General features: G+C 43.9%; 1 non-coding gene across 1 annotated transcript; it reads left to right on the top strand.

Moving 5' to 3' along the window:
• The first annotated feature begins 2701 nt into the window (after positions 1–2701).
• On the top strand, positions 2702–2776 carry Trnat-ugu. The gene has a single exon. It is a non-coding gene; the product is annotated as a tRNA-Thr (tRNA).
• Positions 2777–16158: the final 13382 nt, after the last annotated feature.

The following is a 16158-nucleotide window of genomic DNA, read 5'->3' as shown; positions in this document are numbered from 1 at the left end:
CAGGTCTCGATCCCTAAGTCAACAGATGGGGACGTTTGCAAGACAACAACCATCTGCACTAACAGTTCGACGACTTTTGCAGCAGGATGGAATATCAGCTCGGAGACCATGGCTGCGGTTATCCTTGACGCTACATCACACACAGGAGGCGCCTGTGATGGTGTACTCAACGACGAATCTGGGTGCACGAATGGCAAAACGTCATTTTTTCGGATGAATCCATGTTCTGTTTACAGCATCATGATGTTCACATACGTGTTTGGCGACATCGCGGTGAACGCACATTGGAAGCGTGTATTCGTCATCGCCATACTGGCGTATCACCCGGCGTGATGGTATAGGGTGCCATTGGTTACACGTCTCGGTCACCTCTTGTTCGCATTGACGGCACTTTGAACAGTGGACGTACATTTCAGATGTGTTACGACCCGTGGCTCCACTCTTCATTCGATCCCTGTGAAACCCTATATTTCAGCAGGATAATGCACGACCGCATGTTGCAGGTCCTCTATGGACCTTTCTGGATACAGAAAATGTTAGACTGCTGCCCTGGCCAGAACATTCTCCAGATCTGTCACCAATTGAAAACGTCTGGTCAATGGTGGTGAGCAACTGACTCGTCACAATACGCCAGTCACTACTCTTGATGAACTGTGGTATCGTGTTGAAGTTTCATCGGCAGCTGTACCTGTACACGCCATCCAAGCTCTGTTTGACTCAAAGCCCAGGCGTATAAAGGACGTTATTACGGCCAGAGGTGGTTGTTCTGGGTACTGATTTCTCAGGATCTATGCACCCAAATTGCGTGAAAATGTAATCACTTGTCAGTTCTAGTATAATGTATTTGTCCAATGAATACCCGTTCATCATCTGCATTTCTTCTTGGTGTAGCAATTTTAGTGGCCAGTAGTGTAGAACAGCGATCTACTGTCTCACTGCGCCTTTTTTTATTTCTGTATTGTTTTTTCATACCCCTGAACCATGTGGCGCGGGGTGGGCTGGCAGCGGTACAATTCGCCACTCTTCAGCCAAGAGACTATATAAAATGTCACAGGAGAATGATACATACAAAAATACGGTGATAAAAGGTGAAATTTACACATGAGAGTGGGAAAGAATTGGAGTTTAAATTCACAAAAAAGGATAGTTTGATGAGGCACGTTGACATAAAATCCACATATAATTAAAATGGCATTCGACAAAGACATTACTCATAAACACTGGCGAACGATCAGCACAATTAGAAACAGTGTTCACAGTATGATATGACGAAGGAACCATATGATGTCTTTGACAGTGGGAATGGGCAGCGGGAATTGTTGCGTTGGAGGGGTTGATCAATGGGATGAACAGGGTACTGAATCTGGTTTGATGGGTGGGTGTTTTGCCTAAGATTTAGAAGAATAGGTGGGGTGGGATTCATTACATGTACTGCAGGAAGGACGGAAGGCGAGGCTGAGACACTGTTTGGGAAAATGAGGGGCTTTGCAGTGGGGGAAGGTAGGAGGATTTTTACAGGGGAAGGTAAGGTGATCGTTGTAAACCATGCATTTTTGGCACCCGTAGGATTGGGAAGGGGAGCAGGAAGGATCTACAGGGAGGCAGCGGTTATAAATAAAGGCTCCTCGGTTGGGAAGGTGGTCGATGGAGGAGGGGATCACTGCATCTGTAACATCCTGCCCATCGGTACAGGACATCTGTCGCAACGTCATTTGGAAGTGAAACACACTTTCATGTATTTATTGATCGCAACTCACATCCTAGCCAACAGAAATTTGGAAATTATATCGAACGATATTCTTTACGAATATAGCTCTCATTACCTTAACCGAACACAGAAAAAGAAAACTGACCTGTCGCTTCCAGCCTAGTCCAAAGTCGTCTACTGGGTGTTTAGTGTACCTGAAAAGCCAGCCGACCGAGGAACCGCCGCTGGCCACGACCATAAGCTGCGACTTCTCATACCCCGATATCTTGTGACCATCGTGGCATGAAACGGTGAGACTCGGACTAACAGTGGGCCCACATCTATCATAGACTCGTCAGTATAAAAAAAGTCCGATATCGGATGGTGTTTTGTCACTACACCTTGAATTTCTCACCCAAAATTCCTCCTACACGTGTGTTCACATTGCTAAAGTGTCGTTATTTGTTGTGGAAACCCTGTACAACACGATGGCATAGGCTTTATTTCCACTGAGCATTCTCTCATCAGTTTAGAAAAATTTGTTCTTATCTGCCCCATCCTGCATCATAGGATTAGAATATTAAACTCTTTTTTGCCTCATAAAGGAGTGCAAAAGGAATACCTCTGTCACAGGATACCTCCTCACTTTCGAATTCTCTTAAGGAAATGTCTCGTCACATATGAAGTCTCTCAAGCTAACAGCACAGAGAAACTGTACCTACCAGTTTTATACTACATGCCACTTTACAAATTCGATAGTATAGCTGGGTTATTATGATGAATGATAATTAAATAGACACCCTAGCTGCAAACAGGCGTTGATGTACTTCATTGGGGACATGTTGAAAATGTGTGTCCTGACTGGGACTCGAACCCGGCATCTCCTGCTTACATGTATGATGGGCAAACATTTATTAGGCGCACTACGAATGTAGTGGTGTGGACATGTTGGGAATGTGGGTCTCACGGGGAGCGTGCAAGGAACAGAGTCCCTGCAGGCGCAGTCTCCTCTGTGCCCTCGGTGGCTCAGTTGGATAGAGTGTCTGCCATGTAAGCAGGAGGTCGCGGGTTCGAGTCCTGGTCGGGGCACACATTTTCAAAATGTTACCAATGAAGTACATCAGCGCCTCTTTGCAGCTAGGGTGTCTATTTAATTATCATTCATCATAATAACACAGCTGTACTATCAAATTTGTAAAGTGGAATGTAGTATAAAACTGGTAGGTTTAATTATCATTTCATTTATAGCAAAGCTGCATGGTTATCTACGGTAACTGTTCTTTCGAGAACAGATACTACCGTCATATATAGTTACTATGATGAACATCTTTCACCGTGTAGGTGGGAGATTGAAATTCCGTCAAAAGATCTCATAGCAACGAAAAAACGTCTGATCACCGCTACAAGTCTTGAATCAAATCTGTGGTACTCTCACCACGCTTCCTCCGACCAGCCGGCACATCATTGGTATCAAATTGATATGCTAACTAATTAAATTAATCAAGAGACCCCCTTTGCATGGCGAGTAATATTTTTTCCTACAGTCGGATTACACTCGCCAGGTAACTGTAACAGACACTTCCGTGATGTCTCTATAGTTCTCCCACATGCTAGTAGTGTCCAGTGCTCATATCCGATTATGGTTCAGAAATTATGCTATGCTCGCATCAGTCCTGTAAAATGATCGCTACCAATGGAAAATGCATCTTATTAGGGAACAGATAAATGCACCGCAGTGGTGTCTGACATGTGAAATTACACAACACTTAGCATTAACTTCGTAAACAGGTCAACTATCAAGCAAATGTACACACACGGGGTTTGCAGTACTTCACAAACCTCTGTCAGTGATTTAGAAAAGAGGTTTGAAACATTTTACGTAAATCACTTGTGCCAGTAATTTTGAAGTTATGTTCCGGTGTTCGGTGTCCGTTCCAAGAAGACATCGGAAAGAGAGAAAAGGTAATGGAAATAAACACATTACAAGGGTTACACGGTTCTGCACTTACAGACGCTATAACGCTACAGCTATGCAGTTTCCGGCCTACTAGTAGTGTGAAATGCGACGTTGTTAATATTTCGTTGTAAGGAATATATTTCCAGTGCGTGACTTACATTCTCCATGTAAGTTCCTCTCCGATAAATTATTATGAGAAACTGGAAGATGATGAAACAACTACCTTTCACACCACAGAAAACATCGATTCTTTGTAACACGAACACTACATAGGTTTCCGAAGGTGTATGACGCCTTCTGTTTACGAATTGAAGCCCGATTACGGTCCGGAAATTACGAAATGTTCTCAAAAGTCCTATAAAATGATCATCAGCAACCGGAAACGCATACGGAGAAGCAGTGATATTATATGAAGAAATAAAAGCCACGGTCAATAGTCAGAGGAGATGTAACTGACTTATCGGAGATTACCAACGCTCCTGTTAACCTTCCTCTTGCACACGGAAGTCATGGTCCGATGTTAGATTGTATTACTTATACACGGGATAATATTGTCGTTTCACATTGACACCACACCATACAGTGCCTCCCCGGTCCGTTATCAAGGTGTGTATATGTAGCATCAGTCTACTCTCCTCCTACAGAACATGCTATTTTATTGATTTCGCTCACTACTCATTTCATAGTATTTCTTACCTAACTTTATGTACTCTCAGTCAGTTTCCATAATTTTACAAAGTTTTCAAGTTTTTAGAAATTACATCGATTTTTCCTTAATTTTTACGTATTTCACACCAATTTTTCACGATTATGCCGGGTTTTCATCGAATGCTACCGATTTTATGTCATTTTTCATATTTTTCCGACAGTTTCCCATATGTATGTGGTCATATTGCTGACTTCCCATGTATTCATTGATTTTCTACTAGAATATTTGCGCGTCTTGTACAACAACCTACTAAAAAATCCTAAGGTTTTCAAGTTTTTAGAAATTACATCGATTTTTCCTTAATTTTTACGTATTTCACACCAATTTTTCACGATTATGCCGGGTTTTCATCGAATGCTACCGATTTTATGTCATTTTTCATATTTTTCCGACAGTTTCCCATATGTATGTGGTCATATTGCTGACTTCCCATGTATTCATTGATTTTCTACTAGAATATTTGCGCGTCTTGTACAACAACCTACTAAAAAATCCTAAGGCTTCCCCTCTCCTCGATGATCTACATGTACGCATTTTGGACAGGATGCTGATGAAAAGTATAGTAACAGTCGCTTCGTACCTATGTGAGACTGAACGAGTGGTGCAGACGATGACTGTATTAGGAACTCGAAGGCTGGAAATAATTCCGTGTACTGCTCCGACCCATCAGACGAGCTTGCCTGCTGATTCATGTAGTGATGCACTTGTTGGAAACTAAAAGTCTGGAAACAGTTCTACATGTTCTTTTGACTTCCAGTCCATCGTGTAGGGTTCTGCAGCTGGGATTTGACATGTGTACAGATCTGATTTCTGTTGCTGCTCAGGTGTTTTTTCCGTAAGTATATGTTCTTATTGCTTACCACATGGCTTCGTTATTTCTGTTTATACTTTCCAACTCTGATACGCACCCACAGCCCTCTGTACAAACTACAGCTTTCTGGAGTTTATTTTTATTGCCGCAGTAATAAGTTATTCGTTAGTTGATAGTGTGTCTACTGCACGTAACATATTGGGCAATAAGAATTTCCCTTCTCTACAAACAAAGTGCATCTCCCCGGCAGCGTCATTTATAGACGACCAGTTAGCAAGTTACGCATCAGGACCGCAACCATCCACCACTAATAGCTCTACTCCTACACATAAAGACTGTAGACGCTCATTACCAACCGCGAAGTCTCGATTTCTACGACTTGTACGTTATTTTCGACAGTTATACAGCTCTGCAAATAGTTAAATGCTCTTCGCAAAGCGGTTTTGCGGCTGGTATGAGCACATGTAAATTCACTCTGGTAAAGAACATAACATCTTAGATATAATTCATATTATTCATATTATCAATACAAGATTGTCTAGATTCTCCATTAACAACAACCATTGCCGGCCGCGGTGGTCTCGCGGTTCTAGGCGAGCAGTCCGGAACCGTGCGACTGCTACGGTCGCAGGTTCGAATCCTGCCTCGGGCATGGATGTTTGTGATGTCCTTAGGTTAGTTAGGTTTAAGTAGTTCTAAGTTCTAGGGGACTAATGACCACAGCAGTTGAGTCCCATAGTGCTCAGAGCCATTTGAACCATTTGAACAACAACCATTAGAGAAAAACTGATAAAAATGCTAAAATTGATGGAACTATTAAGTTTGGTGCTTATTACAGCAGATCGCCCCACACTGATAGTGTCTTACCCATCCCGTCCCTCCACTGGTATGCTGATGATTATCGCATAACGATTGATTGAGACCAATTGTTTGAGGTGGAGAGACTCTTGGTGGGAGCAACACCTTCTGGGGATGGCCAGCACCGAGACAGTGATCGCGTACATGGCTGCACTGTGACGAATCAAAGCTCTTCGTCTCTTCGAAATGGAAGACCGAGACATCTGCTGCCCTATCACGGTGGAAAATGAGATTAATTGTAGAGGTCATCACCTTTGGATACCTGCATCAAAACTCTCCACAATGACGCAAATTGTTCCAGTTCCCATACGTTGCTATGTTTTCCATATTTTTATCAATAGGAAATAACCCCTCTGCCTTTTATTTCAGACATCTTGTGTGTTATGGGAGCAGCATAGTTTACACCATGCAATGTCCATCTTTCTGACAGAGCCAATGGATCAAAACGTGTTAATGTCAGTTTAGCATCTGATATGGACCTCGAAATCATGGTAGATATACAAAGTGTACGAATGTGTACGCAGCTATAGTCATATACTGCTTTCATGTGTTAAAAAAAGAAGAACAACGTATCAAACTGCTTGTGAAACAAGCACACTCTTGTAGCTGATAATCGATATGCTTTTTCTCCAGTACCCGCGACAAAACATTACGAAAGTCCGTGTAAGCGACTTCGATCACTGGTCGCTTCCTCCAGTGGACCAATACATGCATATTTAATGGGATCACCACATATGGTCGATGTCAACATGTAGACGTTATTTGTTTCCCGATACATCGGAAGAGGTAAACGCGGTAAAGTCTTATTGAGTTCTCTGCGAGATAACGTTAGTGAAGCTTTTATAATTCGTAGTTTTACACCGTTGGATATTACAAAAATAATGAGGTGTAAGAGAGAGAGAGACACTGTGCTATCAGTGAAGACTCGGATACCATTACACTGTCGTATTTTTAGCGTGGTAATCATAGGAACAAGATAAACGTGATTAGGACGTGTATAGTGTGATATTTATAGACTGTTACGGATAATTAGAAGACTGGATTTACTTCTATATGCTTACTTCACAAGCCATCGTCCGTTGTTTTCCGCTACAAGTCATTCCCTTTCCTTTTCCACTCGCAGGGAATAGACTACCTATATGTCTCTCTGTGAGCGCTAATTCTTTTTTCTTACCTTTGTGCTCCTCATGCTCAATGTATGTTAGCGGAAGTCAGCTTCAAACGCGAGTTCTCAATAGTGTTCCTGGAAAAGAACGTTTGAGTTCTCGAATCACCTGCCCACTAATTTGTCGGGTGACAATTGGAATGCTTCTATACAGCTGTATTCTGGTGGAAACCTACGTCTGCAGACTCTAATACGTTTGGGATGTAAAGGTCAATAGACAGGTATTTTGATACTGCTCACGGCCTCAGCCGTCCCGGCGTAATTGTAGGAAACGTAGAAAGTTTTGCTTTGCAGGAGGGATGCGGAGAAGCATATTGCTCAACATTTATCCCAGCAACGTTTAAGCGCTCAGTCCTTCTGAGAAGGATAAGACAACTTTTGCGAGCCTGGAATCATTTACAGCTGTCCGGCAGTGCAGGCGGTGGATTGTCGGCCAGGAATAGCGCAGTCCTGATGTACAGGTGGAGGTTCGCAAGCCGATGGCACCTGTAAAGATCGAACCTGGTCGCGGTGGCGCCGGGGGATGGAGAAGAGAGTGAAACATCTTACTGTCCCCCATAGACTGACGAGTCTCAGCAGGATTAGTTTGGCGGCAGTATACCAGAATTCTAAGTGACTTACTTCCACCAACAGGACAGGACAACTGAGAGACAGAATGTAATTAGTATTGGATGTCTTCAGCTATTTGACGACGTTTACCACCCATTTTTGTATCAGAGGAAGTGACTACCTAGCCTGTGGAAGCGCTATAGAGACATCACGGAAGTGTCTGTTACAGTTACCTGGCGAGTGTAATCCAACTGTAGGGAAAAAATACTCGTCATGCAAGTTAATTTGTATATCAATTTGATACCAATGATGTGCCGGTGGGTCGGAGGAAGCGTGGTGAGAGTAACACAGATTTGATTCAAGAATTGGAGCGGTAATCAGCTATGAGAGCTTCTGACGGAATTTCAATCTCCCACCTACACAGCGAGAGATGTTTATCATAATAACCCAGCTGTATTATCGAATCTGTAAAGTGTCATATAGTATAAAACTGCTACGTACAGCTTTCTCTGTGCTTTTGGCTTGAGAGACTTCATATGTGACGAGACATTTCTTTACTTGAAGAGAATTCGAAAGTGAGGAGGCATCCTGTGACAGATATAGAGCATGCTCTTAGCACTCTGTCATGAGCCAAATTAATTTAATATTCTAATCCTATGATGCAGGATGTGGCAGGTAAGAACGATTTTCCTAACCTGATAAGAGATTAATAAACGAAAAGGACCAGTTTGCTTTTGTTCTGCAATATTACTTTTATTGTTAACCGTTTACACTAATAGTAATATTGTATAACAAAATCAAACTGGTGCTTTTCATTTATTTATAATGTTATTCTACCAAGAACAGACGGAAGATTCTGTTAATATGATAAGAAAATGCTTAGAGGAAATATAGCCTATGCCATCGTGTTGTACAGGATTTCCACAACAAGTAACGATACTTTAGCAGTCTGAAATCGCATGTTGGAGATACCTACATGTATCCTGAGGAATTCTAGATGTATTGACGAAATGCCATTCGCGTTTCCCGCGTTTCGTGTTTCTCAAACTGAGGAGTCAGCTGAGGAAAGCCCATGACGTCATCCGGGGTGGGGGGTTACGTGGTGGGTAAGTTATTGATCAATTAATTATTTTGCATAGTTTATTTGATGTTACTGTGTTGCACCATTTGCGACATAAACGGAGGTTAGTAGGCGTGTTCCTACATCTGAAACACGATGTTTATTACAATATCAAGTCAGCAGGGAGGCGCTAATGTCACCAGTATGAAAATCAGGTTTTTTTTAAGTACACGCTGTAACTTTCGTGAGCGTTAGCTACCTTTAGGATTGGACGTAGCGACAAAGATTCCGTTATCAGCATTTCACTGAGTTTGAATGAGGTCTTGTAATAGGGCTACATGTAGCTGGAGGTTCGTTCTGCGATATTGCAGGCAGACTAGACAGGAATGTAGCCACTGTAAATGACGGCTGGTCGTGGGAATGTACTGTCGCATGAAGACCGCGCTCCGAACGGCTACGTGGCACTACCGGGAGGAAAGACCCTCGTGTTCGGCGTATGGTTCTCGCGCTTCGCTCGGTACCTGCAGCAGCAATGTAAGCAGCAGTTGGAAAGACAGTGACGCAACAAACTGTTAAAAATCGATTACTTCAAGGAAATCTCCGAACCTGACGACCTGCAGCGCGAATTCCACTGATTCCAAACCACTGCCATTTTCGACTTCAGTGGTGTCAAGCAAGCTCGTCGCAGGGCGGGTTGGAGCTCTGTTGTGTTTTCTGATGAAAGCTGGCTCTGCCCTTGTGCCAATGTTGGCCATGTGTTGGTTAGAAGAAGGCCAATCGAGGGCCGGCAACCAGCCTGCTGCGTGCTCAGCACACAGGACCTACACCTGGAGTTATGGTCTGGGATGTGATTTCGTATGACAGCAGGAGCACTCTGGCAGTTATTCCGCACGTCCTGACTGAAAATTTGTAAGTCTGTCTGCTGATTCGAGCTGTTGAGCGGCTATTCATTAACGGCATTCCAAGTGGTGTTTTCCACCAGGTTGACGCTCGCCCACATACCGCTGTTGTAACCCAACATGCTCTACAGTGTGTCGACATGTCGCCGTGACCTGCTCGATCACCAGCTCTGTCTCAAATCGAGCACATATGGGACATCATCCGACGGCAACTGCAGCGTCGTCCACAAATAACATTAACCATCTCTGTATTGACCGACCAAGTGCGACGGGCATGAATCTCCATCCCACAAACTTACGTCTGGCATCTATACAACACAATGCGTACACGTTTGAAATCTTGAAGCAACATTCTGGTGGCTACAAGGGTTATTAATGTACCAGCATTATCTCGCATTTATATTAACCTGTAAGCTTAAGTGTTAATCATTAAAATACAGCGTGAGCCAAAATGGGCTTTACAACTTTGGAATGATGTAGAAACTAAGTTAACTTACTGAATAGGTAGATGTGTCATTTTGTAGCAAACAACCAGAAGCCTAGTTCACGTTGTGCATCAGTACCCCATTTGGCCACCGGGAGCGCCAGCGTAGTGCATAGATAACATGATTGATTTCATGGGTGTGGAGAGTGCTCTCTGTGTGTTTTGGTTTCATGAAACGAACTTTGCAACAGCTATTCAGTTCAAATTTCGCAGGTTGACTAAGATGACCGAGATGGTATGGTTTACTACCAGCAAGACTGTGCACCACCTCATTTTGTCGTGGAAGTTCGAGGTACAGCTATTCAGCGAAAATTTCGCAGGTTGACGAAGGTGACCGAGATGGGAGTTTACTACCAGCGAGACTGTGCACCACCTCATTTTCTCATGGAAGCTCGAGGTTCCCTTGGTGATCGCTTCCCAGGTCGGTGGACTGGCCAGTCAGATGACGACCTCACTCCCCAGACTTGACGCTACTGGATTCGTTTCTTTGGGGTTTCATTAAAGATCGTGCGTATGTATTCCTCCCCTACCAAACAATTTAGCTGACCTTAAAAATCGAATCTACGCTGCGGTTGTGAAAGTTACCTCCAACATGCTGCAGCGAGTATGGGAAGAAATTCATTACGGGCAGGATGTTTGCCACATGACAGGTGGTAATGACATCGGTCCAAAATTACATTTGAAATTTTTGTGTGAAACTTCCGGTTGTTGACTAGAAAATGAGACATCTACTGATTCCGTAAGTTATCCTCATAAATTTCTATACCATTTCAAATTAGTAAAGTCCTTTTTGACTCACGTTATATGTTACCTTGACAATGCCCTCCCGAAATTTCGTTATCTTACATTAATTATTTTTTGGTGTTGTGATATCTTTTGCCGCTAGTATATTTTAGGAAGTTCAAAGCATCTCTTAAGACGAAAAGAAACTGTTTTTTTGAAAACTCTACAGCGATATTACCCCTTAGGCCGATTTTACACTATAATATTTCTTTGACAAGAATTTACTCAAAGATGTGATCAAATATTCGCCAATTTTGGTTGACAAAGATATTTGACATGGCACTAAAAAGGAGTATTACATTGTCATCATATTTTTTGTCAAGTTCAAGATGGCTGACAACAACAACTTGTTTTAATGCTCAGCAGTTGCATGTACAACAATTGCATTGTGTGCTCATTTGGAAGAGAAGGAGGGAAAAGAAAAAGAAACGTACCTGGGTGAAGCCATGGGTTTTACGACGAAACGATAAAAGTATTCAACAAAATTTGTTACGTGGGCTTCTAGTGGAGGACCTCAAGTCGTACATAAAATAATTAAGAATGGATGAACATACATTTCAGTATTTGTTCAGTGAAGTGTCTCGTCATATCACAAAGCACAATACTCACTTAAGAACTCTTATATCTGGAGAGACAGGCTCACAGTAACACTCCGATTTATAACTTCAGGAGAGAGTTACTCTAGCTTACAGTACAGCACTCGAATAGCACAATGCGCACTAACTAAAATAATACCTGAAACGTGTTAAGCAATTTATAACGGACTAAAGGACCAATATCTGAAAGCAAATAAATGTGCAATACACTTTATGTGCATTAAGAGCTATTTTTATTGTAGATAAAACTAATAATTATATTTTATGTCCCACAATTACAAAATTAATAAAAATTTTTGAAGCTGATGAGGCGCTTTACAGTGTGAGGCATCCTGAGTACAAAAACAGATTAAGAAGACTGGAGAGCTCAAAATGAAATAAGTATCTCGATACGTACTTTTGGTTTCTCCTGAGAGTAACTTGAGCGGAGGCGATTAATTTTCTTATTTATGTCGTGAGCCGAGTATCCGGGCGGTATATTACGACTAATGACCTCCGCAATTTTTTTGTAGCTCTCCAGACTTATTAATCTAATTTTGTACTCAGCGTGCCTCACGTTGTAAAGCGCCTCATTAGCTTCGTACATTTCTATTAATTTTGTAGTTGACGGCACACATGAATTAAACTTCGTAGCCATGTTTACAAACACACTACTGGTGACAGAACGCTACAGCGTAACATTTAACATTCAAGTGAACAGAAGACAAGTGATTTTTATGATCAAATTGACAGCGAGGCCCTAGATTTGATCATGTTTATTTGACGACAGGCTATATTTGACAAATTTCCCTATTACACTAATTTCTTTTAAAAAATGGTTCAAATGGCTCTGAGCACTATGGGACTTAACATCTAAGGTCATAAGTCCCCTAGAACTTAGAACTACTTAAACCTAAGTAACCTAAGGACATCACACACATCCATACCCGACGCAGGATTCGAACTTGCGACGTAGAGGTCGCGCGGTTCCAGACTGAAGCGCCTAGAACCTCTCGGCGCCTAGAACCGGCCGGCTCAAATTTCTTTGACATCAATATCTGAGATATCAACTTTGACAAAGGAATATGATAGTGTAATACAAGCCTTAACACTGGGTGGTCACAACTGATTGGTCGAATGCACATTGCCGGCCGGGGTGGCCGGGCGGTTCCACGAGCTACAGTCTGGAACCGCGGGACCGCTACGGTCGCAGGTTCGAATCCTGCCTCGGGCACGGATGTGTGTGATGTCCTTGGGTTAGTTAGGTTTAAGTAGTTCTGAGTTCTAGGGGACTGATGACCTTAGAAGTCAAGTCCCACAGTGCTCAGAGCCATTTTAACCATTTTTTTTTTTTTTTTACTGTAAGAAAAAGGTGTAGTATTTATTGATGGACACTGGTAGGTATGCTGAACCTTGAGGGACTGCGGCCAGTACTGATTTCCAATGCGGCGACATCGTCATCTACCGGGTGCGCGAGCGACCGTTGAGGGCGTCGCATCGCGGTTGCCGCCGCGCCACAGGACGCGGCCCGCCGCTGTTTTATGGCGGCGGCAGCGGCGGCGCTGTCCTAGCCTGTCGCTGCCTGCGATAGCGGCGCCGCCAGCCGGCTGCTGCCTGCTGCCTGCCTACCTGCTAAAAGCCGCCAGAGTTACGGCCCGAGATAGCGCGCGCCTCTTCGGCCTTGTAATACATAAATAGTGTTAGCGCGGTTCGCGTCCGGCCGCCCTAAAGAAGATATCCGCTGGAGATTTGTGTCCGGATCGGAGCATTCGCCGCGCCGTGAGCTGTCTCCTGTGTGTGTGTGTGTGTGTGTGTGTGTGTGTGTGTGTGTGTATCGTCTTGTATCGGCAATCGGAAATTCTGAACACCTCGGAATGTGGTCTGCAGCAGCATTTAGTACGCAAGCAAATGCACAACTAATGGCGTCTGGTTCCAATCGGAATCCGCGCTCCCTCTCTGCTCTCTTTTTCCTCCGCGCCTGCGCGGTGTCTACGCGAAGCGTCCCCTTTTTCCGCGTCCCGAGTGCACTACCGACAGTGAGCGTAATTTATCTGCCGATCGTGCCGCTGGAAATATTATCTCTCCCGTGCCCCCTTCCCTTTTAATCGCTCGGCGCGGCAGAACGGAGAGCGCAGTGTTAGGAGGCGCAGCCAACATAAAAGGAGACAAGAATTGCCGCGAATAAATAACTGTAATGAAACGGAGAAAAAGTATAATGTCCAATAAAACGACAGCAGCACCGCGGCCTGAGTTACATACGCTCTGATTTAGATTCTAGGCTCTCTGTTCGCCGTAAGACGCTGCCTGTTCTACGTCGTCGGGTACTGAGAGAGGGATGTAATTTCAAAGTAATAAATTTGTGACTTCTTCGGGGAAAGGACGGTAAATCTGCGTAATATAAGCTGTAAGAAGCGGCGCTCCGGGCGAGCGCAACCCGTGCGCTACCTGGCCGGCGCCAGGCTGGCGCGCCGCCCGCCGCCAGTAAAAGTTCCGCACTGTGTAAAGACCGGGGACAGCCGAGTGAAATACGAGCGCCGCGGCGGTGTCGAATACCCGAATGAGGTCCGCGTTGCTATGCTTCACCGAAAGCAACATCTGACACAACGTCCGCGTGTCTGTGTGAAATATTGCTAATTCGCAACAGTTGGGTCCCGACCGTCACGGGACTGTACGTGCCCAATTGCGGGACCGTATCACCCAGCTATACATACTCACGTCCTTCTTTGGTTAAAGAGTCGTGCTTGAATTTTCCAGTGCGCAGTTGCCGATAAGTTATATGTCGTCCGAGCTATAAATAAAGAGTAGTATTTTGTCGTCCTGTTTTTCTTTCCCTCCTTGTACCCTTTTCGAAAAAAATATGAGGTGTATCATCAATTCGTTCCGTGTGCTACGAAAAATATGTCGCAGCCACCTGTGACCTCCACATCAGGGATATATCCTTGTAGAAAACCTATTTTCCTCGTCTTAGAAATAATTTATGGCTCTTCCTGTGGATTCAACCGATTTACACCTGCAGTTGTAATGTATCGGGTGGTTATAATTAAACTTTCCCTATTTAAAAGGTTTAACATGGAAACTAATTACAGTACGAGTACCAAACTTGACAAAATTAATGCCCAGAGTATGGAGTGCATGATTTCCATCCATCACAGTGCCACCGTCCAGTTCCAACTATGGCCACCAGGTGCCGTAATCAGTCACCGCGATTCACAAGCTCACACAGCTGACCAGTCGCCGTGCACTCGTTGACGTGTCAAAATGAGCTTGGAGAAAAGGAACAGGAAATTACTGGCGAAGTTCTAGTATCAAAACAACAATAATGCTTAATCTGCACTTAGACAACATCGCTGGCTGAAAGGATTCTCCACTTGCTGCATGGAGCAAGATGGAGAGGGTCGAATCAACTGGAGAACTGGGCGTTGCTCCAGTAAGGGGCCGACGACCGGTTGCCCTCCAGGTGGTTGATGAAATCGCTGTTGCTATGGCAGGTAACGTTGCGCGCATTTCCGGATCGTCAGGCAGTACGCGTGCCGTGTCACTACAGTTGAACATCCCGTGGTCCACTGTACGGAAGGTGCTTCGAACCATTGTCAAATGGTATCCGTACAAGATCCATATCGTACAGCAGCTTGCACCACAGGACACACAACGACGTGTTGACTTCGCTCTCAACTTTCTCGGAAGGAATGAAGTTGACGAGGGTTACCCCTGTACCATCCTATGGACAGACGAAGCTCATTTTTCTCTTACCGCTGCAGTGAAAACACAAAGTTGCCGACTGCGGGGATCTTCACCTCCAGTCACTGCCCATGAAGTTCCTCTGTATGGTGACCATTATTGCCCCATTCTCTATTGAGCAGTTTGGCGCTCAAGGACCAAAGACGTGCAGTGTGACGTCATAGTTACTGCGATATGCTTCGCCAGAATGTCATACCCGCCCTACAGGAGAGAGACGCATTGAACTCAATAGTTTTCATGCAAGATCGGGCCCCAGCGCACATCGCTCGTGAAGTTCACCTGCTTGTCCGAAACACATTTGGAAACGATCGAGTTATCAGCCGATCGTTTCCAATTGCTAGGCCGGCACAGTCAACTGATCTCATTCCCTGTGATTTCTGGTTGTTGGACTATTTGAAGGACAGGGTTTACCAGGGGAACATTCACACATGTGCTGATCTGAGGCGCAGCATATCAAGGGAGTTAGCCAGCGTTCCTATGGACATGATTCGTTATGTTGTGCAGAATCCAATCCTGCGCTTTCAGACTTTTCTGAACACTGATGGGCGCCTTATTGAGCCTTTTTCGTTGCAGTACTGATAATAGTGCCGATATGTAATGGTGTGATGCAACAGTACTTTCAGAGTGTTTCAATTTAATTGACTCTGCATTATTTCTCTTCCTCCTGTCGTTGACATTAATGTTACCAAGTTCGGTGCGCGTAAGGAAATTAGTTTCCATGTTATAAGATGTTAAATAGGGAAAATTTAATATAAGCACCCGATATTATCACAGGACATGTGTTTACCTTTTCTGTTTTAGAAGTATCATCAGTCGTTTGTTGTATTCAGAACACTCTATTATTAAGAACGTTCAGTTCGCATTTTGTTAAGTTTTGTACTAA

The sequence above is a fragment of the Schistocerca americana genome, chromosome 5, assembly GCF_021461395.2.
Source record: "Schistocerca americana isolate TAMUIC-IGC-003095 chromosome 5, iqSchAmer2.1, whole genome shotgun sequence".
Taxonomy (NCBI): Eukaryota; Metazoa; Arthropoda; class Insecta; order Orthoptera; family Acrididae; genus Schistocerca; species Schistocerca americana.
Note: the sequence above shows the minus strand (reverse complement) of the source record. Positions and strands in the feature narration are given on the sequence as shown.